This window comes from Ambystoma mexicanum, chromosome 10 (assembly GCF_040938575.1).
Source record: "Ambystoma mexicanum isolate Mex_15411 chromosome 10, UKY_AmexF1_1, whole genome shotgun sequence".
Classification (NCBI taxonomy): Eukaryota; Metazoa; Chordata; class Amphibia; order Caudata; family Ambystomatidae; genus Ambystoma; species Ambystoma mexicanum.
Genome location: NC_090932.1, coordinates 1,351,195,055 through 1,351,219,396, shown reverse-complemented (window position 1 = coordinate 1,351,219,396; position 24,342 = coordinate 1,351,195,055).

Genomic DNA, 24,342 nt, shown 5'->3' with positions numbered 1-24,342 from the left:
GGATACTCACTACCGCTGTTTGGAATGGACCGATCAGGGATCTGGTAGGGATACTTTATGGACAGGAATTCTGCTAGCACACCGGACTGGACTCAAGGCTCTCTGGTCCGGCAATCAGCAAGGAACTCTGGACACTGCACGGCGGGACTGGACTGGATCTGAAGGGTTCTGGTTCTGGTTTGCAGCTATCTGTTCACAGCTCTGTTCTACTGGATTGGATCTTTGAATTCTGGCAATAATTTTGAGCAAGAAAGCAGCACAGCACAGCCAGACTGTTCTTTTGCTTCCCCTTAGCGGTCTGGGGTAACATCTGGTTTCAGGATTTTTAAAGGCCAAGCTGAGAAGGGTTCAGATTTGGAAAAGGGCCTTTCTGCTTTGAAAGTATTGGAGTCTGGAGTCTGGAATATGGATTTCTCTTGCAAAGTGCTCTGCCAGCATTCGGTTGGTGGGTGAATGTGTGTCTTTCTAGGTCCTAAGCTGCCTCTATTTATGTATTTCCTAAAGGGGTGGGTATGCTAAATTATACTAGGCACACCTCTAGGTATTTTATTGGTTAGGGTATTTCCTTTCCCCTGATTTGAGAAGAAAACAGAGTGTCATCATGACGATGTGTTTTATGATCCAGAGAAAAACCTCCCCTTTGTTTCTGCACTTGAAATCTATGTTTCATACAAGACATATTTCCAATTTTACAAACTTGATAGCAATAGCATATTTGTATCACAGATTTGGTGGAGCAAGTATTCATCCAAGCCCCGTCTTGGTGAGAGCTTGGGTCTAGATTTGGCAATTTTTTGTACTTTTGGTCCGGTACCCAATGTCGGATTTGTCCATATTTTTACACATGTGCGCGCATGATATATGGGCATAAACATATGAAGTTTCATGTTTCTGGCATCCCCACAATTGCTACAAAACCACACATTCTACAGTCATGTCCCTGAACATAGCACAGAGTTCTGAGTACTTTTAAAACATGCCCAGAATGTTCATATTAACAATACTGTAATTTTACAATGTGTACAACTTTGCACAGTCTTTTGTCAGTCCTTTTCAAAATATACTTCTCTGCGATTTCCGAAGAAACAAAACTGTCTAATCTCACCCCAAAAGTTCCTGGTGGCTCAGAGCAATCCCTGCTGCTTTCCTCTGGCAGGGGCTTCTGTTGACACTGACATCTGCATATCTTTGCAATCAAGGAAGTCCTTTGTCTCTCCCAGGAGCAGCAGACACAAAATCTCCTCCCCTCTCCATTGACACCTAAATGTGAGTTTCTGGGTCAGAGAGCAGAAGGGAGGTGCCTTTTGTTGGGGCAAGCTGTGGAATGTGCTTTGAAGTTATTTGGCTTACATCAGATTCACTTTAAGTCAATTTTTACACTTTTCATAGTTGAAAAATAAACTTACATTTTCAAAACAGGCAAACAGATCTCTAATTCCAGTCTTTTAAAACATAGAGATGAAATAGTTGCAACCTATATTGCTTTTGATAGCAAGCCACTTAATTTCAACCACCTGATTTTAACTGCACAGGTTTAAGCTTCCCATGCACTTAATTGACAGCTGTCATGTGGACGGCCGGAGATACTGTGCCCATATTCTGACAGATTTTTCACAGACAATCACACTTTTTAATGTGGATATTCCTATGATGAATTCTGCTTTTCCTGACATGGTGTGCTTATGTGGATTCCTTAAATAAGGTGACAGTTAACACCCAGCAAGGATGTTGGATATTTACTGATGCTTGGAACCATTATTTTGTAATTTCATCAACCAAGGAAAAAGGGGTTTCGGAGCCCTTCTGGGTTTCCTTGCAATGAAGCATGGCCTTTCATGTAGTTTCCATTTTCACTCTTTGGGTAGCCCAATGACAGGTTTTAGCAGTGTGATCTCCTGTTCCACTACTGACACAGGCAAAGTAGATTGGCAGCCAACTTTCTGGTTTCACGGCGCAATTTTCATAGGTTTAGCGCACATATGGCTTTTTGTAGCCATTTTGTTGGTTCTGGTGTCACCAGCACGCAGTGATGTCGCAAGGCAGAGCCTAGTGGGTCAGTACATCCCACAAGCCTCCCTTGCGATTTGGCTTTGACCGCACGTCAAGGGGAAGTCGCGAGATTGGGATGATCAGTTTCTTTTCTTTCTGGTCCAAATATCAAAATTCATCAGCTTCTCCCATCAGTGGTTGATTGACCGGTTCTCCCCGCCGATTCCTGATGAGAGTATGGAGCGATACCCCGAGCCCCTTGGATCTTTCCTTCCGGTCCCTGGGTTGTCCTCCTTGGTTTTAGTCTCCATGGTTTCCAATTCTAGCATGACAAAGCAAAAGCATATTTGTAGACATTTCCCCACCACTTTTTATGTAGTGGGGCAGACACATACATTTAAACATATAAGGTCAATTTTTTCTGTAGAGCAGATGCTTGGGAAGCTCCATCCTCCATCCAGTCATCAGCTCAAACGGTGACATTTTAGTTGCAGATGAAGGGGTAGATCTGATGGCCATCAGGACCAGAGGTAATCAAATATCCCAACCTGGCCCAGAATCTGCCACAGACCTTTTTTAATATGCTCACAATTGTCTTGTTGTATCTCTCCACTGCACCACTAGAGGCTAGTCGGTAGGCAATGTGTAATTTCCTTTTTATCCCAAGTATCTCCCACATCTTTGTCATTACTTCACTAGTAAAGTGACTACCTCGGTCTGACTCGTCCTTTGGGGTAGTCCAAAACGCAAGAAGATGTGGTTGATCATCAGGGCAGCTGCTGTTTCTGCCTTGCAATTTGGGGCCAGGAGACATTCCCCCCCTTTAGTAAACAAGCATGTTACGGTCAACATGTACTTGTTCCCCCTAGAGGAGAAAATCACAGGCCCGATAAAATCAACTTGCAAATCTGACCATGGCAGTGTCATCCCCCTCTATTGGAGAGGCGCACAGTGTGTGAGGGATGTTGGCTGAAATTGTGTACACAAAAGACACCCCTTCAAATATTGGTTGAGGTCCTGCCCCATGTGTGGCCAGTATGCAACCTCTCTTAAGATTTCAAGAGTTGTATAAAACCCCCTATGACCGGCTGCAGCCGCATCATGGGCGTGACTCAACATCAGGCTTCGGAATGAGGTAGGGACCACCCATTGATCATGGCCAGCTAGGGATCTCCTTACCAACAAACTGTCTTGGATTCGGAACATCTTTGGACATTTCATCAACACTCTGAGGTCCTCTTTCCCTATGTAATCGGTATCCGTCAGGGGGATGTTCTCAGGGTCCTCAATGTGTTGATAAAACTTACCAATTATTGGATCCTCTTTTTGAGCCGTAATCAAATCGGCATCTGGGGTCACCTTACTCCATTGTGCAGTTGAGAGTTCATTATGAGCATTTGTCTGGGACATAGTGATAGCAGTGACCTGGATTTCCCCCAACAGGGACTCGATCTCAAGTAGATCCCCTGTAAGTCCCGTGAAGTCCCGCTTTGCCGCGGACCCTGCTTCCAGCGTTTCTTATCGTGGATCCTTGGATTTTGGACTGTCAAACTACAAGCCCCAGCAGGCTCAACTACAATAAGGGCTGGGCGGAGCTATATAAGCTCAGGGGCGCGCGCATCGCGCGCGCGCACCCGTGTAAGTCCCGTGAAGTCCCGCTTTGCCGCGGACCCTGCTTCCAGCGTTTCTTATCGTGGATCCTTGGATTTTGGACTGTCAAACTACAAGCCCCAGCAGGTGAAAGATAAGGGAGAACAGTTGATTGTGCAAAGGACTAATTAGCTTTAAAGCTAAGAACAAGACTCTAATATACTTCTCTCCTTGTTTAGGCTCAACTACAATAAGGGCTGGGCGGAGCTATATAAGCTCAGGGGCGCGCGCATCGCGCGCGCGCCCCCGTGTAAGTCCCGTGAAGTCCCGCTTTGCCGCTTCGCCGCGGTGACGCGGTTATCGTGGGAGAGCTAGGTTTTAAGAATTCCATGATTAAATACTAATACTGGTTTTAAAGTTTTTAAAAGCAAAGAGAGGCATTATCGTGAATCAAGTAAGAGTCAACTATGCTCACCCTTAGATCTGGTATGCCTTGTGCGGAACGTGTGCGTGCCTTATTGGAGTCTACCTCAAGAGATAGCCCAGCGTTATCCTCAAAAACGACGCGTTCTTTTGTTAAAAGTGCGCCTCTGGAGATGCGAACAAAGAAGAAAAGATCACGACTTGACTTTGTTACAGGTGACCTGAGAGACTACGGATTTGATGTTGGTCGATCTCCACGTCCTGTGGCTCGAACTGTTGAATGTAATAATTTAAGTGTATCAAATGTTGAGGCGCATCCCTTCAATAACGAACAAGTGGGTTCTGCTATCCAGCAAACTGCTCTTAGCCCACGGTTGTCTCAGGCCACAAGTGTTGGTAATGAGCAGGGAGAGCAACATTGTAATATCTCTTTATCGGACTCAATGTTGCTGCTGAACGCCCGCTCAGGAGTTGTTAGTTTAGCACCTCTATCTATGCAGAAGCAAGAGTCTGTTGCTGTTGAAGACAATGCAATTATAGAGCTGGAGTCATCGGACTCTTGTTTTGTGGCCAAAGATGATGAATCTGACCTTTCTAAATCCCCTGTTTTATTTAAAAATGGAGACATTTCAGAATCAGAAAGCTCCATCTCATTTATCCCACCGACTCCGAGGAGACTAAATAGTGATAGTTCAGCTGCAAGCCCGACTTTGGTAATAAAAAATGCAGCTCCTGTAACATTAGAAGTAATGAATATGGCCCTGATGTCCCTCGCTAAATTATTTGAAGCTTTAGATTCAAAGATTAACTCATTACAAAATAATGTTGAATCTATCTTGAGGTCACAGAAGGCTTTTGGTTTATCTTTGGCCCAGAAACAAGAGTGTGATGTCGATCAGATAGAACTCCTCTCTAAACAGTTAGGTGAGTTGGTGTTATCATGTAATAACATTGGAGACCAAGTGGATAGGAAATTGAGCTCATCTAGAGCTGAGAAAAATATGCAAAAGTTTAAGACCGCGGTGCCTTTTGTTGAGGGTATTATACGAGAAATATCAGTAGAGGAGGTGGGGCTGGTATCTGTGGTGTCACAGTCAAGCCCTTATGTGAGAACAGCCAATGTCGTTCGTAAGGATGTAAGGGGTCAAGGTACTGTGAAGCTGACTAAGTTGGCGCCTATATTTGATCAGGTGGTGTTATGTGAAGAGGAACCTGAGGAACCAAATGTTGTTGCTTCCAAAATAAGTGATGAGCAGCAGTCTAAAGGGGTTTATACAATAGTTGCTAAAAATGCTAAAGGGTTAGCCCACCAACAGAAGGGAAATGTGAAGAAATCAAAAAATCAGAAGTCTAGGATAACTCCTTCGAGTGGGAAAACAAAACAATTCTTTAAATCCCTGTCTAAACCGGATAGGGGTGCTATGATAGCTTCTGATGCAATCTCAAAAAAATATCAGAACTTATCACAAGAGCGACAACGAGTGAAGAGTGGGGGGTTGGACCCCCTTGATGTGATCCCCCCGCATGCTCCCCTAGATGAGCTGGTGCAAATAGTGGAAGATCTTGAGAGTGAATCTTCAAATGTGACAGATCGGAACCCAGCTTTAAGGACCCCGAAGAAAAAGCAATTGAAAGATGCTAGAGTATCCAACTCAATACCTAACACTCAAGATCTTAGAAAGGCAGTGGATGAGTATATGGCCCAATTTCATCCTGAGCCAATTCTGACTTACCCACTGTCCAGGGTTCTAATTCCAGCAGCAAAAAAGCCTGAATTAGAGGCTGATGGGAAAATAAACACTGGGAGGGCTGCAGATAATCAACTAATAATACCATCTAGAAATGTTTTGCCAGTAGCAGATTCAACCCCTGATACTCAAGATAGTCTACAAAATAATATTTTAACTACAATCAAAGACTGTCTAGTTGCTCTGACCTCAGAACAAATGACTCTTAAATCATCTATGAAGGCAATGAGCTGTAGTCAGTCTGACCTGGCAAAATCTTGTGATGAAAGATCTACTTCTAAGAAGGTTTCGTTCAAATCTCCAGTCGAAGAGACCAAACATTATCCGCCTATAGAAACACTTAGTATTCAGAGTTGCCCTGGCTCCAAAGGAATATCTAAGAGCAAATTGCCCCCCCAGTTATTTGCCTTGTTTCTTAGCTGTCGTGAGGACTCCCTCCCCAAGTACACCATGAATAGACGAAGTATAATGCAAATATTCTCGGATGTGCCCAGTTTAGAGGACATCTCCTCTAGGGATGTAGTACAAGTAGAGTTTCCGGATGACAATGATCCAACGGTGTCCTGTTTGTGGTTGGGATCCCGTGTCATCTATAATATTATTTGGTCTGCTAGATCTGATCTTTTTGATCTGGGTTTTAACCTAATTCCAACCACAAAAGAACCCCTGGTATCCGCAACTGCTTGCAAATCTACTAGTCAGGTTATTAGTGATGATGGCAATGCAGCTAGGAGTTGTAGTTGTGGAAAAGCATAACTAAGAACAGGTGAATGTGCTGCGCGAACCCAGAAGTTTGTAGTTACGAGCTGGAATACCAGGGGACATAAACACCTGCTAAATAATATGAGTGGTTGTTTGGAAGAATGTGACTTAATTCTAATGCAGGAAACATGGCTAATTGCCCCACTATCATGGGACAATCATTATGTCCATTTGGCTCCAGCGATTAAGGGAGAAAAAGGTAGACCTATGTCAGGGATGACAATTGTCACTAAAACGACCACGACAAATACAATCTCAGAAGGTCCCAACCCAAATCCCTATTTGCAATGTTCCATAATAATGTTTCATAAATTGAAATTTCTTGTTATAAACATATACTGGAACCCAATTGCAATTATAACAACTACCTTTTTTAATGATTTGAATGCATTGATAGAAAATACTATAACCACCACAGAGATTGCGCATGTGATACTAGCAGGGGACCTGAATCTTCATCTGTTGGAACCAACTAAGAAAAGAAATACGGATAGAGTCTCCCAATGGTTGGTATTTATTGACACTTGGGATTTAATAATGCTAAATGGAGCAGTTGATTCTGACAATCCACCATCTTTTACTTGGACTTGTGGGGGCCAAAATGCTACAATTGACTATATGTATGTTGACCGAAAGCTATTTGAGAAAATATCCGAGTTCAAGGTTATTCTAACTATAGTAAGTGATCATTGGATGTTGAGGGCTGAGTTTTTACTCCAGGTTGTGATTGAACCTCGATACTGTCAGCATCAATTGAATGGTCTGGTTATAAATCCTCAACGGAACAGGCTATTATGGACAAGCGAGGGACTACATGCTTTTGCGGCCAGTGTAACAAATGATTATCACTGTTTGTTGAGAGGTATTGATTCATTTAATTATCATGATAAAATACACCTTTTTGCCTCTACTTTGTCTATAGGTTTTGGGAAGGACAATAAGTCTCATATCCATGTATTTGATCAGGGTATCAGAGAGAGGAAAGCACAGTACCGAAAACAGAAAAGGCAGTTAGCCCTTCTACCAGTACACTACCGAGAATCTGCGTTGCGTAAACTGAAAACCAATTATAGGAATTGGGTCCGGGGTAACAAGGCAGCTTTGTTCCAATATGATGGTGAAAAGTGGTTACAGGTGGCTAAAACCAAAAATACATCGCAAATTTGGAAATTGTTAAATAATGGAGTAGCTGGTACTCAACTAGCAACTCAACTTAATGGTGTGTCGGAGAAGAAGTGGGTGACCTATTTCTCTGACATATATGATCTTCCAAATAATAGAAAAATCTCACAACCAAATTTAGAATTAAACAATCCATCTTTCCAAATCAATTTTGATCGAGAAGATGTATTGTTTTATATAAACAAAGCAAGCTCATCAAGAGCCCCCGGGCCAGATGGCCTGTCAAATTTTGTATTAAAACAGAATCCGGAACTATGGGCATCTATTTTGTATGAAATTTTCCAAACTGTGCAAATTAAACAAGCAGTCCCTCCATCATGGTGTAAGGCCATTACGGTACCAGTCTATAAGAGCGGAGATCGAGCGAATCCAGCGAGTTATCGTCCGATTTCTCTTCTTGATGCCCCGGGTAAGATTTTTAGTAGAATTATTCTGAGAGAGCTCAACAATTGGGCGTCAGAAGAGAATCGGCGAGACCCATTTCAAACTGGATTTGTGGCAGGTCTTGGCACCAGTATTAACATTACGACTCTTAATGCAATTAAAGAACTGTATGCATCAAGAAATCAACCAATTTATCTCGCTTATGTTGATTTTAGAGTAGCGTTCGACTCCGTAGATCGGAGTCTGCTACTTGAGAAATTGTTAAAATTTGGATGTCCTTCTTCGCTTGTCCATTTAATATACTTACTCCACTCTAATACTTCAATGAAAGTTAAATTGAATCTAGATGGGCTACTGTCTGAAGAGATTCTAACCCAACGAGGCCTGAAACAAGGATGTATCCTTGCTGCCACACTGTTTAATTTGTTTATTCTAGATTTGGGTAATGAATTCAATATCGTAGTGAATGATGCTCCTAAATTAGGGAACCAGATCATTGCATGGCTTTTGTATGCAGACGATTTAGTCCTCATCTCGCAAACGCCGAGTGGCCTACAAAATATGCTTGATAAATTAGATCAATATGTCACCAAGAATAATCTGACTTTGAATCTGGTAAAAACTCAAGTGATGGAATTGGGGAGATTTAAGCCAAGATTAAGGAAACAGTATTGTTGGTTTCTGAATAAACAAAAGCTGAACGTGGTGAATGAATACAAATACTTGGGCGTTCTATTCAGTAATTCTCCCATAAATAAGCCCCAAAGAGACAGTCTAAATGGTAAACTGACCACATTAATATCACAAGCCAGAATTTTGCAACATAAGTATGGTAAGTTCTCATGTAAGCATATTCTTACCTTCTATCAGCAAAAGGTACTTCCCATTATTACTTATGGATGTGAGGCTTGGCTACCTGTGGAGGCTTGCTATTGGAACAAATTCGAGGCAAAATTTTGGAAGAAAGTCTTGAATCTTCCAAACTCTAGTCCAACAGCATTGCTCCGCTTTGAGCTGGGAATTTTATCAGTAAATATACATGCTTCGTGGAAGAGATGCTGTCTATTTAGAAAATGTGTGTTAGGCCTGGTAAGTAATGGTATACTGAAGATTCTGGCAGACTATCTAATACGTTCAGTACATCTATTTCCATCAAGTTGGAGAGCGGCGGTTATGTCCGATTTGACGGAAGCAAATATCTCATTAGACACTCTATTAACTAATCCCTCTAAAGCCAAAATCAAATTATACCAACTTGATTGGCATATAACCCAACAAGATTGTTTAAAATTAAAAGATTTTGATAGAGCTCTGTTTGGGCATAAAAAATTCCGCCAAACTGCGGATTATTTACTAAAATGCCCCTCTCACAAACTTAGAAACCAAATACTGAGGTTCCGCCTGAATCTTTGGCCGACCAAACAAATTTTGGTAAGAAGGGGAATCATTAAGTTGGATGAATCATTTTGCCGATTTTGTAATGATAAACTATCTAAAGAAAGTTTGAAACATCTATTAATAGAATGTGCGGCTTTAAAAATGCAGAGAAAAGACATTATTGATAAATTAACGAGACACCATTATATAAGCCGCTCAAATGATGAACTATGGAATGAGCTATTTGCGACTCCAATAATCACAGTAAGAATAGCCACTATTCAATTCCTAAATAAGCTTCTATGTCCAATTTGTCCAAGTAAGTAATCGATTGCGCTCTTTGTTCTGATTATAAGATCATTCATGTAAGTCACATGTGTTATTGTTCGATGTTTTAATTGGTTACTTGGCATACCTTGCCTTTTTATTGTATGTTTTTGTTTTATATTTTGTATAAAAGTAATTTTGTTTGAAAGGTTAATCTAATTAGCCAAACCAAACCAAACAAATAAAAAAAGTAGATCCCCTTGGATGGCTCCAGTTTTGGCCAGCTGATCAGCTAGGTCATTTCCAGTTTTGTCTGGCCCCTCTACTTTAGAATGACCCTTGATATTTTTCCAGTAGATGGTCATCCCATTCGAGGTAAACAGATCATCAATGTTTTGAATACATTTTGCATGTTTCAATGGTTTGTTATTAGCACATAGCATGCCTCTGGTTTTCCAGTTAACCAGGTGCTCCACGAACCTGTTCCGTACATAATCAGAATCAGTGATTATGACCAGTTCGTGGAGTTGGTGTTGGACAGCAGTGAGGATGGCTTGATGCACAGCCATCAACTCTGCCACTTGACTACTTCGGGGACCAATCTTGTACCCATCGGAGGGTTCTGGGGCATCATTCACCCATGCATTCCCTACGCCGGCCACAAGTTATTTTTCCCCGTAGTTGTCAACATGGTATGAGCATCCATCCACATAGACAGTGGGCATTCCCACACACTTGTCTTCTTCAAAGACTTTGAGCCTCATTACGACCCGGGCGGTAAGTGCAAAATGATGCCGGTAAAGGATTACTGCATCACTTACCGCTCCGCACGATTAGGACACGCCAACCCGCTATATAATAGCGACATGAGCGTGGGCACGCGACCCATCATGGCGCAATACCGGCATGGCGCAAACAGGGGAACATCACAAGTCAGGCAGACATGCAAATAACGCCCGAGTGAAGGCTGAAAAGTACCTTACCGGCATGGTGCAAATACCGGCATCGCGGACCACCCATAAACGGCCATGTGCAGTGTTCACAACTGCCACAGGTGCACACAATGATCACAGGTGGAGGCAATACAGACTGGGCCAGCACAAAAGGAGCCCACCCCACCCCTTCCCACACCCAGTCACACACCAAAATGGATCCAATACTACTAGCAACGCTGGGGCTGGAGGACATGATTGCACTGGAACTGCTGCAACAACAACATCTATAACAACAGGCAGCACAGAGGTGACGCAGGAGGAGAAGGAGGGTGAGGCAGGCCCAGCATGCCCCAGCTGTGCAGCCAGTGGCACCACACGGCAGCCTCCAATCCCTTGCATCAGAGCCAGTCCATTCGACCTACCCCCTGAGCAGATCCACACCCTGTACCGTCTGGACCGGGAAACTATCACCACCATTGTCGACATGATACATGACAACATTGTCAGCCTGATTGAAACATGCACCACCATCCCACCCCTACTAAAGGTAGTGTCTGTGCTCCACTTGATGGCCACAGGCACCTACCAGCACACAGTGGGGCACATGAATGGCATATCTCAACTATTATTCTCACGTATGCTGAACCAAGTGCTTTATGCCCTCCTGAAGCACACAGGCGACCACATTTACTTACCACGGACTGGCCAGATTTCAAACACCAAAGTTGGTTTCCATTCACTGGCCGGCATCCCTGGTTGCATTGGCGCCATCGACTGCACCCATGTGGAATTGGTGGTCCCACATGCCATGGAGGTAGTGTACCACAACCGTAAGCTATACCACTCCATCAACGTGCAAATGGTATGTGACTCAAACAAGATCATCACACGTTGTTGTGCCCGATACCCCGGATCAACCCATGATTCAATGGTCCTGCGGAACTCCACAATAGCACGCTACATGGAGCGACATGCAGGGTACAGATCCTGGTTTCTTGGTGAGTTGCCTGTAAGGCCTATGGAAATGCGATGTGGGTAGGTGATTTGGGGAGAGATGCACACTTCACCTGGCTGAGTTTGGGGTGGGAAGAGATGCATACTTCACCTGGCTGAGTTTGGGGGGAGAGGCACACTTCACCTGGCTGAGTTTGGGGGGGGAGAGGTGCATACTTCACCTGGCTGAGTTTGGGGGGGGAGATGCATACTTCACCTGGCTGCGAGTGCCGGAGAGATTGGACCATGCTCATACCCCAAAGCAGCCCAGACTGGACCTGACACCTGACCGCATAATGCAAGATGTAAGCAGCCTTACCATGTGAATGATGCAGTGTCACAACCACTCCATAGCCATCTACATGTGCACTGTACCAAATCAGACCATATTCCCCCCAACACAATGCAGCTACAAGCAATTACAATGGCCAATACACAGCACCAAATACCATCTACTGAAAGGACAGTCCCCCATTACTGCGTACTAAGGAGTCACATGAGGGTCAAATACATTAATACACCACTACACTGACGCAGAGGTCCAACTCAACTGCATGTCACCATTTGTTGCGCATAGTGAGATCATTATGAGGCTGACATCAACAGTGCCAGGAAGAAAGAATACAAGTTACTGGACATCAGCCAGATCATGGAAACAACCGCCGTGGAATAACACAGTGCATGAGCACTCACAAGGAACTGGACCCCCCTGCGCCCACTAGTTGATGGCATGCACACCAGTCCATAAGAGGAATACACACATAGCAGTCACATCGCATCTCGCTATTTATGCATGGGAATGTGTTTGCAATCAGGAAATGAATGCATGCTATGGTGTCATTGATCGAGGTCCCATATGATGTGATGACTTACACATATACATTGTTGCCCACATGCAGGTGATGCAGGCTATCCCTTGAAGAGGTGTCTCCTTACCCCAGTCCGGAACCCACAGAACAGGCACGAGGAGGACTACAATCGTGCACATACACGCAAACGTGTGGTGATTGAGCAGACATTTGGCCTCTTGAAGGCACGGTTTCGCTGCCTCAGCAGGTCTGGTGGGGCACTCCTGTACCACCATGAGAAGGTGGCCACGATCGTCATGGCATGTGTCATGCTACAAAATATGTGCATCAGACCGAATGTGCCCCTGCCCCCTAATGCTGAACTGCAACCACCTGATGATGAGGATGAGGAGTGTGGAGATGGGGCAGCACCTCAGGGAGGCAGCGATGCACAGGAGGGACGTGACATGCGTCAGACTCTGATCAACCAATGTTTCTAGCACATATGGACGGGGAGTGTGACATGGAGGTGGCATTCGGCGCACTGGGTGTGTCAGGGACATGGACACTGTAGACTGTTCACCAATAAAACACACGTACGCAATAAGCAATGGCCACACATGTGAATCATGAGTTACCAAAATGTGTGTCAAAGAATTATGGAAAAGTGAACAAGTGTCAGAGAGCACCACAGTATTAACTGAAAAGGATACGGTACTCAAAAGGATACAGGTAGTAGGGTCTTCCGGATCCCTGTTCACTCGTTTTGATAGTTGTGAAGTCAAGTTAAGACCTTCCAAATGATACAACTCTCTGACTGGTAAAACAGGCAGAGTGATGGATCACTGGAAAGGGCGTGGGTAAGGTATAGGAAGTCAGCCTAGAACAAAATAAAGTATCATGAATAACTGCCCCAACCTGGGTATGATGGAATAGAAAATGTCATGAATGCACACACTGACCTTGAGTCTAGGGGCAGATGAATCCAGCAGAGTCTCTTGAGGAATCCAAGGTAGAACAAACGACAAGGAAGGGAAGATTAGTAAGGGAGACTTATCCCGAACGGAACGAGGCTCACGCTAGATACCGGGTTGATGCACCACAGGATAGCGTCCAAAGTACTGTTCACTGTCACCTTCCAATTATCCTTGAAAAGCTTCCTTCCCACGTAGAGTAAAGTATAGAAATGAATCAATCCCCCTGTTAATATCACAGGTGCAGGAGTTGGAAATAGCGCTCCTTTTAAGGTATAAACAAAGTACACGCGGTTCTGTACAGCCGCGAAGAAAAGAGCGTGTGCATGTGGATTTACACGCGATTAGGATTCACGCAGTCCAGGCCAGCAGCGTTTGAAGACAATATATATGCGTGTGGAATTTACACGCGAGCAGGATTCACGCAGTCCAGGCCAGCCATACTTGAAGATAGCGTGCGCGTGTGGATTTACACGCGAGCAGGATTCACGCAGTCCAGGCCAGCAGCGCTTGAAGATAGTGTGCGCATGTGGATTTACACGCGAGCAGGATTCACGCAGTCCAGGCCAGCAGCGCTTGAAGATAGCGTGCGCGTGTGGATTTACACGCGAACAGGATTCACGCAGCCCAGGCCAGCAGCGCTTGAAGATAGCGTGCGCGTGTGGATTTACACGCGAACAGGATTCATGCAGCCCAGACCAGCAGCGCTTGAAGATAGCGTGCGCGTGTGGATTTACACGCGAACAGGATTCACGCAGCCCAGGCCAGCCGCGTTTGAAGACAACGTGCGCGTGTGAATTTACACGCGAACAGGATTCACGCAGCCCAGGCCAGCCGCGTTTGAAGACAACGTGCGCGTGTGGATTTACACGCAAACAGGATTCACGCAGCCCAGGCCAGCCGCGTTTGAAGACAACGTGCGCGTGTGGATTTACACGCAACCAAACAGCTCCAGGAATCAGCGTGTGGCGGAAAACACGCTATAGAAGGCCCAAAAAGTAGCTGTAGTAACCTGCAAGGATGCAGACCGGAGGTTCAGCTACACAACGCCAAATGATTCGATCAGAAGCAGCGAGTGAAGTTTCCACGCTGCTTAAATACGTAATGCCGTAGTTCACGTGACGAAGCAGAATACACGTGAAGTTAGCGACGTGAAAAGTGCAAACGTCGTTTTCCCGGCAACGTATCGAACAACCGCCATTTGGAATAGAACGGTCTAGCTGTTCTACGAGCGTAGGAGGTAGGACCACGTCCAGCATGCATGACAGTAAGCCCTCCACCCCACACACCCTCTCCCCCCCCTCAACTCCCAAGCACACACCCTCTCCTCCCTCCCCCCTCAACTCCCAAGCACACACCCTCTCCCCCACCCCCTCAACTCCCACGCACACACCCTCTCCCCCTACCCCCTCAACTCCCCCAAACAACCTCTCTCCCCTCCACCCTTGACTTCCCAGTGTGCAGTAGCGCGCACCAGTGGTCCACATGGCACCAGCATGCATGGCTGTGCCTACTGCCCTCCCCCTCTTCCAGCACCAGGTGCCCCCCTGTCCAATCTGCGCAGGTTCCTGCTAGACCGACGCACAGGGCTGGCCCTAGTAGAGCTGGCAGATGATGATGGCTCAGTTTGTCCTGGGAACTGCGGTGGATGCATGTCCCGCATTGCTGCCACCATTTGCAAGAGGGTGTGGCGCACTGCTGCAAGTTCCGCACATATGTCCTTGGAGGTGGACTCGATGGCACTTTTTATCGATGCAGCACTCTCCCTGATGTCATCCCGTGCACGGGTACATTCAGTGATATGCTGCGTCAGCAGCCCTGTGAGTTCCTCCTGGCGCCTCTGTATAGCCAGGATCCCCTCTTGGGTGGTTGTCACTGTGGCGGAAGTGTGAATCTGCAGGTGACAGCCGGTGCATGCTGCCGTCCACCATGCTGCATGGGGATAGGTGTGGTGAGTGGAGGGGGCTTGTGGCGGGTGTTCAGCCATGCAGCTGTATGTCACCCTTGTCGTCAGATATGGCTGCTGTGGCAGCCGTCTCACTGACTGTGCTGCTGCCAGCCGATGGTGTGCCCTCTGCCAATGCCTCCTGGGTGATGGTGGCTGGTGTGGGTGTTGTTGTGGGGGCCGTGGTGCACATTGGTGCTGTGGCCTATGTGTTTCTCTTGTCCTTCAGAGGTGGTCTAGGTTGGCCTCTGCCCCTTGAGGTTGAGGGGCGGTGTTCACCCTCCTCGGCCCTGGCCTTCTTCCGTGGTGTGGCATTGGTGTCCTCATCACCGCTGTCAGAATGTGTGCCTGTGGGGGACCAAAGGAGGGAGAGGGTTAGTGATGGGTCTACGGGCATCGGTCATGCATTGGGGTGGCTGCATTGATATGGAATGGTAGATGAGCCACATTGGAAGGAGTGACATACAGGTTGCCTCACTCTTGGGTGGGTGATGCATGGAGGCATTTGGGTTGCAACACAAATGGGGTGCATCATGCATGTGGACAAGTTGATGCTCTGCACTGCCTGTAGGCAGTCTTGTGCTTATGTGTCTGGTGGACCCTGCTATACATCATTGCACTGTCAGTTCAGGTGGACATCATCGTGGTGGTATTATTGGCATTGTTTGATTAGAGACACCTACCTGCATCGGCTGATGACGGCGCTCTTCTCTCCATGTCCCCGACTCCCTCTATTGCCTCGGTGCCTATGGTGGTAGCACATATCTCCTCCCATGGTTGGAGTTTTATGGGCGACTCTGCACCTCCACCTGTCGCCATCCCAAGGTTTCGGTTAGCAGAGAGTATACTTCGTACATATTGACATAGGTCATCCCAGCGCTTATGGCATTGTTTGGGTGTGCGGGATGTGGTGCCAACGGCACTGACTCTTTGGGCGACCAATGCCCAAATCTGCTTTTTACGCTGCAGTGCTGGACAGGACATGTCATTTTCAAACACCACATCTGCATGCTCCTGCAGTGTCTCTGCTAACATGGTGAGCTCCTCTCTGGAGAAGCACCCCTGGCGCAGCCGATCTCCCATTTTTTTAACAGCTTTTGCCATTCTAAATTGAAACAGGTAGTGGTAGAGGTGTGTGGGAGTTCTGGGGGTCAGATGGCTCCTGGTTGTGGTGGATGGCAATGGAATGTGTTTTAAAGATGGCCGCCGTGCTCTTTCCCGTTCCTGTGCGATGACGCTACTTCTGGTTCCGCGTATTTACAGTCACCGCTAATAGCGGTTACCGCTATTTGAGGTGACCGCTATTAGAGGTGACCGCTGATGCCAATGGCTAGGATGCCGGAGGTGCTATTTCCACTACAGACGATGGTGGAAAGGGGGATTTTTCGGGCTTTTGCGGCATGGCAATGAGTTCATTACCGGCATGGCGCAAAGTTCGTGCCCGCGAACTCGTAATGGGCCGCTTTTAGCGGTCTATTGCCAGCACGGACACAGTAATTGCGCCATGCCGGTAATGACCAGTACTTACCACCCGGATCGTAATGAGGCCCTTTGTGTGGGGAATTAGGGTGTGCCTCCATGTTGTCCTTGATTTTTAGACTTTCGTCCTTGAGACAGTTTTCTCTGGTACAATCATGCAAGTCAGCCAGACCTTGCGCGAGGGGACTCTTCTTGTTTTTGCCATATCTGACTTCCACAGGAAAGCCTTGCATTGACAGAATCCAGGACGTAACTCGGGAATTACTCACATTTCCGGCCCGGATCCTGTCACTGGGAGATATTGCAGAGGCTGGTGTGGAGTCTCCACTATGATGTGTTCCCCCTAGATAAACGGGCGGTAATTCTTCAATGCCCACACCGATGCCAGGAGTGTCTTCTCACAATCGTTGAATTTTTCCTCCACAGAGGATAAAGTTTTACTTGAATAGGAGATTACTTTATTGACCTTGTCAAGCTTTTGATATAATACTGCAGTCAAGCATGTATTTGAGAACCCTGTCTCCAAGAAGAACTCCTTGTTTTTGAAAGGGTAAGCTAAGCAAGGCGCTTGTGAGAGGCTTCTCTTGAGTTGTCTTACTGCCTCGGCTTGTTCTGGACTCCACTCCCACTTGGCCCCCCACTTCAAAAGATGGATCAGGGGTCTTGTGATCTCTGCGTAGTCCTCAATAAACTTTCTGCTGTAATTAGTCAGTCCAAGGAGGCTCCTAAATTCCCGCAGAGTTGTGGGGTCTTTTAATTTCTGGAGTGCTTCCATTTTCTTTTCCTGGGGACAGAGACCCTGAGAAGTAATCTCATACCCCAAGAAATTGACACGGGTTCTACACCACTGTGCCTTTTGAAAGGAGAGTTTTGCTCTGGCAGCCCTCAACTGTGTCAGAACATAACGGATCTCCGCTATGTGTTCCTCCACAGTTGTGCTTTTGACTAGAACATCATCTACATAGGCCAGGTTACCCCTTTCACCTAGGTCGGGCATGGCCTTGTGTAGAAAAATGTTGAATTGATTTGCCGGAGTTGATGTATCTGAAGGGAGTCCGGATCCATGTGTACTGCTGCTCCCCGAAGGTAAAGGCCAGCTTGTATTTGTCCTCCCTACTGACAGGTACAGTCCAGTACCCATTGGTCAGGTATATTGCAGTGAATACCTGTGACCCCTGGATCTGGGCCAGCCCTTGGTCAATGTAAGGAGGAGGCCATCAGAAGTATGGACCCATTTGTTGAGCTCCCTAAGGTCGGCGCAGAGTCTTCACTGGCCGTTTGGCTTCAAAATCCCCAGCACCGGATTATTGAAAGTGCTGTGGACTGGACGGATTATCCCACGGGACTCAAGGTTCTTAATTATTTCAGTAAGGGACTCCATTGATGCGAGGGGCAAGCGATATTGCTTCACAAACACTGGAGTCATGCCAGGGTCCGTGGGAATTGTTGTTGTGTGGATGTCGGTGCGACCACAGTCATATGAGTCCACCGCAAAGAGATCCTGAAAATCCAAGAAAACGTCTTTCAATTTTTGCTTCTGCTCCAAAGTCTCACAGTCATCAGCTAGGTTGACTCTCTCTTCAACCATCTGCCTGAAGCCTGGAAAGACTTCCGGTTTTGCTATCTCAGCGGCCTCCTCCAGCTGGGTTTAGAAGTCCCTGGTCAGAGTGCTGATTTGGACTGGTGGCTTCAGGTGGGGAAGGCAGTCCTCGCAGACTTGGAAAATCACCTTATCCCTCCTGAAGTCACAGGTCACATCTTCCTTACCACAAGGGCAGGAAGTGTACACCAGGAAGTTCCCCCCATGCCGGGTAAAGATCCTGTCTGGTGTTGTGTTGTCATCACTATCACTGTCAAAACAGTCCTTGGTGATTGGTCCTAACAGTTCATTGCCTAAATCTATGGAAAAATGTCGGTCATCAACCGCCATTCCAATAATGGTGCCTGCGACTAGAGTGATACTCTTTAAGTCACTGTTATCCACCTCTATTGGAATGGTGTCATGTTCCGTATTGACTAATGGTATTGGGTTTACCCCCAACCCCTGCTGTTGGAAATAAGCATTTAGATGAATATAGGCGTCAGGGTTTTTCATTTTCTGCCCTCTTTTAACTTTCACTTCCAGTGAGAATTGTCAGGCCCTTTCTTGGATGGTGACTTCCTCTCCAATATGAATTTCAACGGCATAAGACAGCAATTGAGCTAACCTAAATGCTTTCTCTGGGTCATCAAAGCCCATGGGATTACCCGCTAATCGGGACCAAGCTTTGAAGTTTATTAGGTCCAAACTAATGGCAAAGCGATTGAGAATGTCACTGCCTAAGTAAAAGGCGGCAGTGATGTCTCGCACAACCCAACAATTATGGACTATGCTCTTGTTGCCTATGGAGATTTTGAGCATACACCTGCTTGGCAGGAGATGTTTGGAATTGGGTGTTTCCAGATCCATTTCCAATGTGTCTATCAGTTTAAATCTGGGAATGGCTGGATCTTCTGGGAGTGTGCGGAACATGGCTTCGCTGATGAAGCTCTTACCGTTGTTCACACACACTCGGGCGAGAACAGAGTCCTTCCCTTCATTTAACTGAATAGGGATGAACAACTGCTCTCCAATTTGCTGAATATCCACCAGGCTTTGAGGTGATTTTTCATCTTTCTGACTATAGGAGTGGGAAGTTCTACTTGTGAATTTGTAAATAATTTCAGAGTGTTTCCTTCCAGTGTGGAATGCCACCTTAGACTGGAAGGAAGGTTGATTTTCAGAAATAGGGAGGACCACCCCTCACCAGTTTGTTGTCCTACTGCTATTACTGTCACGTATGGGATTTGGTTGTTCTGGAAGTGAAATTTTACTTGGTCAGATTTTTGTTCAACCATGTGGCATGTGCCGTTTAAACTAACATGGTTGACACTCTGTTTTAATGTTATCGGTCGGTTAGTCTGGGTCCAGAGGACCTTGTTTACACAATCTATTAGGGGTGACAACCTTCGCAGGAGGTCATTCCCTAGTAAACAACGGGTGCCCTATGGAGTTACAACTATGACCGGGTGCGTCACCTTGTGTCGCCCAATTTTAATATCCCAATCCACAGTCCCCTCAACGGGAATTTCCTTCCCGTCGAAGTTCTGAAGCTGTCCAGGAAGAGAGGTGAGAGGAATTTGGTAATTCTCCCCACTTCCCGAATTCAGTTCATCAAAGGCCCTTTTTGACAGAAGGGTAGCTTGGGATCCATTGTACTCCGGTGCCAAAATTATACACTGCCCCTGTATCTGGACCGGGTCATAGAATCTTCCCTCGTTCTCCTCAAGGGGGCACAGATAATGTACATTTTTGGACAACTGGTGGGTTAGTTTCTTTGTTTGGGACACTGATAGAGAAGGGATTTGGGCAGAATTCTGTTTGGAGTCTTGGGAATCTGAAAAGAAAAGGTGGCAGCTAGATATCGGAGACGTTTTGGGTTCCCCGTTTCTGGTTCTAGGCTGCCCCCCCCTTTTTGGAGGCAGTCGCCAGGATGGGTTCAAACCAGGGGATTTTTCTGCTGATGATTCTGGTGTTGGATTATGGGCGGTGCTAGCTCAGTCCCCACATCTACCCAGCCTGCATTTGAATCCTTTGGGACCAATTTTTCTTTGGGATGAGTTCCCCCATCTCTGAAGGAGAAAATCCTTTTCCCAGAATCCTCTGAGGATCCCTCTCCTTCAAATTGGAGGATTTGTACCTCCTCCTCAAAATGGGTCTTTCTGGGTTCTTTGTTTCTCCTACCCCCCTCTACTTCTTAGGTTGCAGACTTTAAGGGGCAGGAGATTTTGGTTCCGGTTCCTGGGTTTCCAGGGGCTTTTTACAAGTGGGCAAGGCAGCTTCCTCCAAGGATTTACACCACCCTTCCCCTTGTGCCTCCTCCCTGGGAAGCGGTGAGTTGTCTGGGTTCTTCCCCCGTCGTTGCTCTGGAATACCAGGTGCTGGGTTTGAGACATTCTGCGCCGCCATGCTCATCTGAGGGTTCTGTTGAGCCCTCAGCATGTGACCCAGATCCTGTGCTATGTTTTGGACCTGCTGCTCTAGTTGTGACACCCGCTCAGGCGGATACAGGGTTCTCATTTCTCCCCTGGGCTGATCCCGGAAGGGTAGCTATCCTTTCTCTGAAAATACCCCAAGTTTGGAAAGTTTGGGTACCCCTCCACCCTTGGCCTCCCTTTACCGGATTGGGTTGTCTGGGCCCAGGAAATTGAGGAAAGAAGGATGGATGGTTTTGGGGTTGAAAGTTTTGCGGGTACCTGGGGAAGAAGTTCTGTCCTGTATTTGGGGAATTACTGCCCTCCTGGGGGAAGTGAGGAGGGAAGTTCCCTGAGTTAGCGCTGCTTGGTTGGATCCTCCCGCCCCTTGGGCTGGAGGAGTCCACACATTACCCAGGATATGTCTGTTCCCCTTGTAGCGGCGGCTGATGTAGTCAGGGGAGCTAGTGGTCCCATTTGTGGGATTGCCTCCCTGGCTCCCTGTTTGTGACTGGCCCGAGGGCCTTCTTGGCTTGGGGTTGCTTTTATTCTGGGCAGGCAGGTTTTTAGGCCCCCATCTCTAAATCTAAAATGGGGGCAACCTTCACCTCCACCACTTTAGCAGCAGCCGCGGTGTTGGTTGTTTTGGGGCTTTTTGGATTATTTTTGTTTTCCACAGGCTTTTGCACCTCATAAATGTGTGTGGATTGCTCAACGACCCAGTCTAGCGATCTTTTCTCGTGAAAGTCTCTCACTAGCTGGGTCATGATGTAATGGGGAGAGCGTGGAAGAAGGTATTCACACACTCTTTGCTGTCAGTGCGCACCCTTCTGGTGGTCTGCGCAAAGGCATGCTTCAATTCTTGAAAAAATTCTTGTGGGGCCTGATCTTCCCCACATTGCAAGTTATAAGTGGCCTTGCAAGCCTCCTGAGGATTCCTGTGCACAGAAAAACATTTCAAGATAGCCGCCCTATAGGTGGACCATCTAGAATGATTTTGGTCCACCAGCCCTGCAAAGCCCTGCTTTGGCTGTCCTTCAAATGGAAAGTTACCATCATCTGTTCAAAGAGCTCTAGGTGCTGCCAAACAGAATATTTTGCATTCTTATGATAGGGCATGATGACGCTCCTTATCGCTTTGATTTGTTTTAAAGGGTCCTTGAGCAAGGCCCTTTTTACCTTATTGACCTTTTGGATTCGGGTGACCCTGATCCACTCCTCCTCCGACTCAGAGGCACTGCTACCAGATCTGGTCTTCTAGGCTCTTCCGGATTCTGCGAGCCTGGGAATGGCTGGCAGAATGTGGAGGCCTAGTTTCTTGTGTCCTCTGGTGCTCAGAGGAGTCCTCCTTGCTCCCACGATTTGATGAGTACCCCCCCACTGTCCTAGCTGGGCAGAGCGTTTTAGGATGCCCTTAGTGGGACTACTCTCATGTAGTTCCCCACTAAATTTTACAGCACTTGGGAACCCATACCCTGATGCCCGCCCATCCATTTCTGGGATGTGCTGGTCTATGTGCCCCATATTCCTTATTGGATTGAAATCTGCCATCCCTATGGCCCTTGGCTCATGTGTGCCAGTGGACATGGGGGTGGCAGAGTCCAGGGATTAGAAGAGAGGAAAGCCTCTGGTACTAGGGTTCCTGAGGTTATGTTCAGGTGTTTCCCTTTCCGAGCGAACCTCATCTCTCTCACCCCTGCTCCCTGTTTCCATGCAAGAATCAGAGCTTTCTGTTCCTCTATCAATGCCTTGCTAGTTTCTATCAATCGCTCTTGCATAGCTACCTGTCTGTTGAGCCTGTCATTGTTCTCACAGAGAGCCTCATTGTCTCTCTTTGCTTCCTGTTTCGTTTTAGAGTACTGGGCCAGTTTTTGCTGCAGAAGGGTTACCTCCTGAGTCCTGTCCATACTGGCCTGGTCCTTCCTTGCCAGAGCATCAATCCACCCTCCTAGTGTGCTCTAACAATTTTTCATGGTCGTTTTGGAGGTCACCCAGTCCCTGAAGGGCCAGGTGATTTTCTTCTTCTTCTCTTTTAAATAGCTGACCTCCGGGCCTAAGGTGCCCCTTTGCTGAACAAGAGCATACCCCTGTGCGGCCAGGTCGTCCCTCTGTCTTTGGAGCGCACCAGCTTTCTTGCGCTCCTCATCAAATTCTGTCTGGGTGTCCAGGTCTCTGAGAATTAGTTTATTATTCTCTTCTTTTTCTTTGTGTATGTGGCTCTGCAGGGTGACTACCTGCTCTGCGCATGCCCTGTTAAAATGTATTTGATGTTCCAGATTTTTCTGGCTCTGCAGTAGAGAGTCCAAACCTCCATGGTACTCCTTCTGCAAGGAAAGCATTTTGGTATCCTGTTCTACCTTCTCCTGCTGCAGGATACCCATATCTTCTTTTATTTTGGTTAGGTACTGCCTAACTTCGTTTTCTGATTCATGGCTCCTCTGTAGCCTTTGCTCTACAGAGTCTAGGTCAGTTTGGGCCTTTTCTAATGCTTGTAGTTGCTTGTCTGCCATATCTTGGCCCTCTGCATATTTGTCCTGTATTGCTCCAATATGGAGGTACAGCAATGCCGCTATTTTGGCCATCTTGCTTTTCTCTTCCTTTACTTTAGGGGCCATATACAGTTCACTCAGGGCCACATATAATAGACCCTAATCTTGTCATATGTCTAACCCTGTTGCAGTGGTCTGTTCTGTGATTGCCTGCAACCACACATTCTGATCCTGCTCTGTCCATTCACCCCTTACAAATAATTTATGCAGTAGGTGTTCTTTAGCCATATTGATTTCTACCGAGGTTGCCATTCTGGAAATATTACTTTCCTTTCTGACTTACAGAAGTTATTTTATTTTTGCAAAACAGACCAATTCCTTAGAGCGTTCCTATTGAGGGGTGCTTTTCACAGTGTAACACATTGTGGTAGTCCATCAGGGTTTATTTACCCCGTCAGTTAGCATACTGTGCTAGACTGTCACAAGTGGTATGTCTAATTCAGAAATTCCGGACGAGCCCCCAATCTTGTAAGTGATTTCAACTCGGCACTTCACCTAAGTCAACGCCTAGCGTGGGATGCACAATTGAAACCCTTAATTATATATTTATGTCTATAAGTTCTTTTATTTCTGAATGATATACCCTTATATCACGCCCCTCTCTTTGAATCCCCCCGGTCACACTGAACCAGGAAGCAGGCTGTTTTTCAAAGTTAAAAATATTTATTTTATGGATTTCACAAAATATATATCACACTATTTAATGGTTATACAATGATCACCAATGGGGTGATGTCACAATAAATCTCTTTAATCAGAAGGAGTAATGATAGGAAAAATAATGCAGCATAGAATAATACTTTGTGTGGGTTCAATCAAAATGCCATGTGATTACTATTTCCCCCTGCACGCAACTCAATCCCCCCTAATATGCAATATAAAGAGATGGAAGGGGAGAAAGCAGGTTTCAGGAATACAGAATTCAACAAAATAATATCAATCCCAATTTCCCCCAGCAAACAGA